Source organism: Gavialis gangeticus, unplaced genomic scaffold, assembly GCF_001723915.1.
Source record: "Gavialis gangeticus isolate Ggan-Ray unplaced genomic scaffold, GavGan_comp1, whole genome shotgun sequence".
Taxonomy (NCBI): Eukaryota; Metazoa; Chordata; order Crocodylia; family Gavialidae; genus Gavialis; species Gavialis gangeticus.
Window position 1 is genome coordinate 41,857,133 of NW_017728993.1, and position 5,723 is coordinate 41,862,855.

Consider the following 5,723-nt stretch of genomic DNA (forward strand, 5'->3'; position numbering starts at 1 on the left):
CTGGAGAGGCTGCCCGAGGGAGCCCGCGCCGCAGCGCCGCCGACATCGGGGCCAGGCCGCGCCGGCGCCGCGCTTCACTGTAGGGCCGATGCGCACGGAGTCCAACAGGTGGCTCCGTGGCGCAATGGATAGCGCATTGGACTTCTAGAGGGTGAAGGGATTCAAAGGTTCCGGGTTCGAGTCCCGGCGGAGTCGCGCCTTTTTTTTTTTTTTTTTTTTTCTTCATTTTAGTATTTTTTTTTAGGCGCCAGCGGATCCCTGCGGCTCTAACTGTCTGCAGCCACAGGATGGAGCAGGGGCCTCTTCCCCGAGGGACGGTGAGTGGCAGCGACACTTAACTCGCCCCTAAAACCACGTCCTGAATTCGGCTCAGGGCCGTGGGGCTTCACGGACCAGGCGAGACGAGCGCCCGGGACCGATCCAACACGACTCGGTTCACAAAAGCAACCAACGAATGGCCCCAAATAAATACAAATGCAGCCACCTGAGAGTCTCAGCACCGCTTGTAGCTCTCGCCGAGCAGCAGCGCAGGGTTTTTCCTGTAGCTTTAATCCCTGTCTTCTGTAACCATGACCAAAAACACAAATCAGCTGAAAACCTGGAAAAAAGTTTTATCTGAAAAACTGATGAGACTAAGGGTCCATGAAGCTTATAATGAAGCAGCACCCTGTCACTACCTCGAAATAAAAGGACAGGTGACAGCATGGCAGTCCCCACCCCAATGCTGGTGACAGAAGCCTTGCTTTCGAGAGCAGGGACACTGACCCGGCTGCAGCAGTCACAGGGGCTCCCAGCTGGCAAGTGCTGTTACTGGCAGCTCAGTTGTATGCAGCTTTCCATCTTTTCTATGAATACACATTTTTTTTAGCTTGATTTCTACCATTCATCTCTCTGGTACCTCACGGTAAGCTTCATGGACCCTCATGCTCAAATTTTTCAGATTAAATATTTTTGTCAGTTACAGCACTTGGGAAAAGGGGGTTAAAGCTACAGCACTCATGCACGATGAAGAATGTTTAATTCTACATTAAATGAACCAGTATTAGACGTTGTATACAGTCTGCTTCCCCTATAAAACCTCACTTCCAACTTGCAATTTATGACTCTTGTTTACTGTTTCTTAGTCTTTCCTACCTTTGTATGCACTGATGATCTCTTCTCATTTGTGGAGTTTTGTCTAGTTTGTGCAAAAAGAGCTCTAGAGCAGGGAACTCATTAAAAACCATTTATGCAGGGTTGAAAATATACGTCATCTTACAGACCTCTATGAGATTTTCAAGCTTTTGGGGACCTCTAAGTGGAGATAAGAAAGAGCACAAGAGTTCAAGTTGGAAGATGTTCAAAAGTTTGACAAGAAAAATAATTACCTGAATAGGAGACCAATAGCCCATGAGACCAGGGAAAACTGTCCAAGCACAGGGGGGCAGTACCATAGAAGGTACAAAGCTTGACAAGAATATAAGGGAACAGCAAGACAACATGTAGGAAGAGGGCCCAGATAGAGCCTACACGGGGCAGTCAGAAAAAGTAAAGGCAAAAATACAGAATCTTTCAGGTGGTGACAAGGAGCTTATTACAGTGTAATAAGATAAAAGCAATGTGGGAATTAAAAAACAAACATGCTGGGAGCAGATGACAACAGCTGCAGAATTTTACACCAGTGGAAAAACAAGCAGATTGACAGATGGGGAAGAAGGGGTTTTAATAATCGAAGAAAGATACTAGTGTATAGGTAGAAACTAGCACTGGAGAGAAGAGGAGAAGCCCTGACTTTGAGGATGTTGAAAAGAAAGTGACAAAACTCTGTAAACATATTCATTATTAGGAGATCACATACATGGTAGTGATGTCTGTGGAAATAAGAAGTAGTTAGGAGAACGATGCATTCAAATTTGGAGAAACGAAGCTGATGGCAGAACTTCCTAAAGGTGTCAGAAGGACAACTTATAGAAGGCGAGGATTCATCCCCGAGAAGTGGCAGTGTTATATTTTGTTTATATCGGGGTGGATAATTATTTGGGCCCCAGGGCCACTTCGGGAGCTTTGGTGAGCGGTTGCAGGCTGTGTTAATACCGCTCCCCGCAACAGCTCACCCAAACTCCTTAAATGGCTCTGCTCTGTGCTTGGCCAGGTGACTGGGATGGGGCCATGGGTTGTCAGGGAGTGACATCTGGGAGTGGGACAGGTGGGTGGGACCAGGGCTGGATCACTGAGTGGAGACAGCGTGGGGTCAAGGATGAGCTGTGACCTGCTGTCCACATGCCACAGCCTGTGGAACCTGCACCTGTTGCAGGGCCATGCAGGGAGCAGATTGCAGCTTTCAGCTGCGGCCCCATGCTGTCATCGCCCCAAGATCCTGCCCACCCATCCTGCTCCTGAATACTGCTCTCTGCCCTGCCTGGGTGGGTCCCACTCCCTGCAGCAGGTACAGGCTGGATGTGCCACAGTGTCTGGGCCCGGTGGCAGCCAGGAGCCACTGCTGCAGGAACAGCTGGAAAATGAGACCAGCTGCTGCACTAGCCTGGGACTAGCCACATGTGCCACAGCCTGGGCTGCCCCTACATCTGGGCCAGGCAGAACTGAGGGATTTGCTGCAGGCTGGAGAAAATCCCTTGGTGGACTGGATCTAGCCTGCAGGACTTATTTTGTCCACGCCTAATTGACTTCCAAACTACAGTGCATACTAATAGCACAATATTAATAATCCCAAGTTGTTAATTGTTCACCATACCATTGTTGATTGGATTTAACATGACTAGTTTATTATTCATGATATGGACTGCCATCACATCTAAGAGCCTTACTCAAAGATCAAGACCTCACTGTACTCTACACATAGAACAAAAGCTCTATCCCAGAAAGCTTACAGTCCAAAACAAGAGACAATGCTTTAATAAAGACGGAGCCAGGGGGAGTACAGGAAAACAAGAGAACAAGCCTACTATTAAAATTCACCAAAGAACACAAAACAATGTAAGGACATCTGAGTCATCAGCAGCATATACAGAAAACAGAACACTGCTAAACACAAGGAAATCTCTTGGCACTAACAGAGCTTATATTTTCCAGTCAGTCAATTAAGACAGTATCACCCCACTCAGGGTAACTTGAGCATTTTTTACATGCCAGTACATGAGAGAGATAGGCAAACCAATACCTGACACAATTTATTTGCAGAAATACTCATCTCAAAACCACTGCTCTTCTGTAAATATATTTTCTGATCAGTTTGCTTTAATGTTACTCTTCACGGACTTGGTCATGTCAGACTTCCATTTGATACAATATAAAATAGTGAGCAAATCTGTTGCTTAGTTATAAACAAAGGATGACACAATATACACTACCTATTAAGTCTAAACGAGATTTTGAAAATATTTCTTTAATGTATTACTGTCTAGCCTGATAGTATGTAAACTAGCCAATTGCCCATCAAGAATGACAGGAGAGGGGGAGGGCTGGGATCCAGTGCCACTACCTAACGCCCTACGCTGCCGCTGTTCTGCCTCTTGCAGGTAGCAGGGTGGGGGAGCTGAGGCCTTGGCTCCCCCACATCCCTCTGTCCGGTCCTCTGCGCAGCTTCGGAATCATGGCGGTGCACCCCCCATGCTTCGAGCACTTTGATTGGTCATTTCAGACAGCCAATCAGAGTGCAAATAAAGCGTTATAGACAGAGACAGACAGACTTAGGCTTTTATAATATTAGAAGAAGGGAAGCATGCAGTTATGCAACAATATAACCATTAGCAGGGAGTACTGATACTCAACCTAAATTTTACACACAGTATTTTAACAAAAATTTTAAAATAGTTGGAAAAAATTCTTATGAATTTTATGCAAACGCTTAAAACTACTTAAATGTTTAAAAATGTTTATCGTCATCATATTATCCTTTTCCATCTAATATTGATTTGCTTCTACCTCCAGGTTTAAGTTAAGGTATCAAGATAGAGTATGAAAGCATACTTAAGTTTTCTTTGCCCTTGCTTTATATAATCAATAATGTCTGCACCTATCTGAGAGCTGAATATAGGAATAGTTATAGTAGAACAGACTATCTAAGCCAATATTTTCTGAAGGGATTTGCATGTGCCCAACTTGATCCGTGGGCAGGTACTGATTTTCCAGAACAGGGTGTTTCGTACATAACTGTGAACTAATAACCTACAAATCACCAACTTTTTTTTTTTTTTTTTTTAAAGTTTTGGCCCTCCGTTGTCGTCAGTTGTCAATATTGGACAACTTTAGACAAAAAGGTATAAATGCAGGTCTGAAGGACACAGGCAAATTTCTTCTTACGTTCAGCTGGCAATGCACAGGTTTACTAACATGAAGAGTAACTCTACCACAACCCCTCACCTTCCACCCCCAGTCCCTGGGAACCACAAAACCTAAACCTAAGAACCACCCCCAAACGCCTGCACCGATCCTCTTGAAACTTGGCAGGCTTCATGCTCTCAGCAGAGGCTACCACCCAAAGTTCATCCATATCAGACAAAAAACAACTAAGTTATAGATATTTCATTGATTCCCCATTATACCCTATGGCCAGAGCTCCGAGGCGGCTCTGAAGCTTTGGAGCCGCTTCGGCCAGATTGAAGCGGGGACCCGGTCCGGAGCTCCGGATCGGATCCCTGGCATCCGAAGTGGCCAGATCCGAAGCTGGATCAAATAGCTGCCTACTCGCACAGGCCTAGTCCCCAGCCGCAGGTCACCCAGTCTCCAGGGATCTCTAAAACATGAGTGCAGGTACTTCCCCTGTAAATCACCTACTGCAATGTGTGCTGGGTTGGGTGTTCACTCCCAGCCCCTAGTGCTTCATATATTTGTAACCCAATTCCCAATCAGTGACATTTGTGAATGTTTCAATTGTTATACATGTCTGCACCCAGTAATTGCTTTAAATTCTACCTGAAACTTTGTAATAGCTGAGGCCATTATAAGCAGAAGTATCTAGTCCTTAAACCAGGGATGGGCAATTATTTGGGCTGGAGGGCCACTTAAGGAGTTTCAGTGAGCTGTTCCAGGCCAGAAGGCTGGGCAGTGGAGGGAAGAAGGTGTGGCTTAGTGTAGAGGGGCAATTAATTCTATCCAGCCCCAGGCCCTTTTGCCCTGCACACACTAGTGGGGATGCTGGATGGAGGAGGCAAGCAGGGTCTCCACAGAGCCCGGTCTGGGACTGCCAAAAGCAGGGTGTGCTCAGCCAGGCAAACGAGATGGGGCCACAGCTGATCAGAGAGCAGCATTTGGGAGTGGGGCAGGTGGGCAGGGGTCATGGACTAGAGCAGAGCTACAATTCACTCCCCAAACATCCTTGAGACAGGCACCAGTTCTGTGGGCAGGGACCTGCAGGGAATGGATCACAGTTGTGCCCTGGGACCTGGCCCTACAACTCCCACCCCAGCTGCCAGTGGCTCCTGTTCCCTGCCTGCCCAGAACTCCATCCCATCTGCCTGGCGGCACGCACCATGCCTGCAGGGGTCCTGGGTTGGGCCAGCCTCCATGGAGACTGTGCCTGCTTGCCCAGCACCCCAAGCAATGGGTGTGGGGCAGATTGCCAGCAGCAAGCAGTTGGGCAGAGAGAGCTGCTGCTGCTACTGCTGAGAAGCTGTCTAGCTGCTGCACCTCACCTGCAAGGAGTGGGACCTGGCACGTGCACCAGGACCTAGGCCAGGTGGGATTGCGGGACCTGATGCAGGCTGGATTGACTCTCTTGGCAGATC

At 47.4% G+C, this 5,723-nt stretch overlaps 1 non-coding gene across 1 annotated transcript; it reads left to right on the forward strand.

Moving 5' to 3' along the window:
• The first annotated feature begins 110 nt into the window (after positions 1–110).
• TRNAR-UCU lies at positions 111–195 on the forward strand. Its single transcript is given in 2 exon segments — positions 111–147; positions 160–195. It is a non-coding gene; the product is annotated as a tRNA-Arg (tRNA).
• Positions 196–5,723: the final 5,528 nt, after the last annotated feature.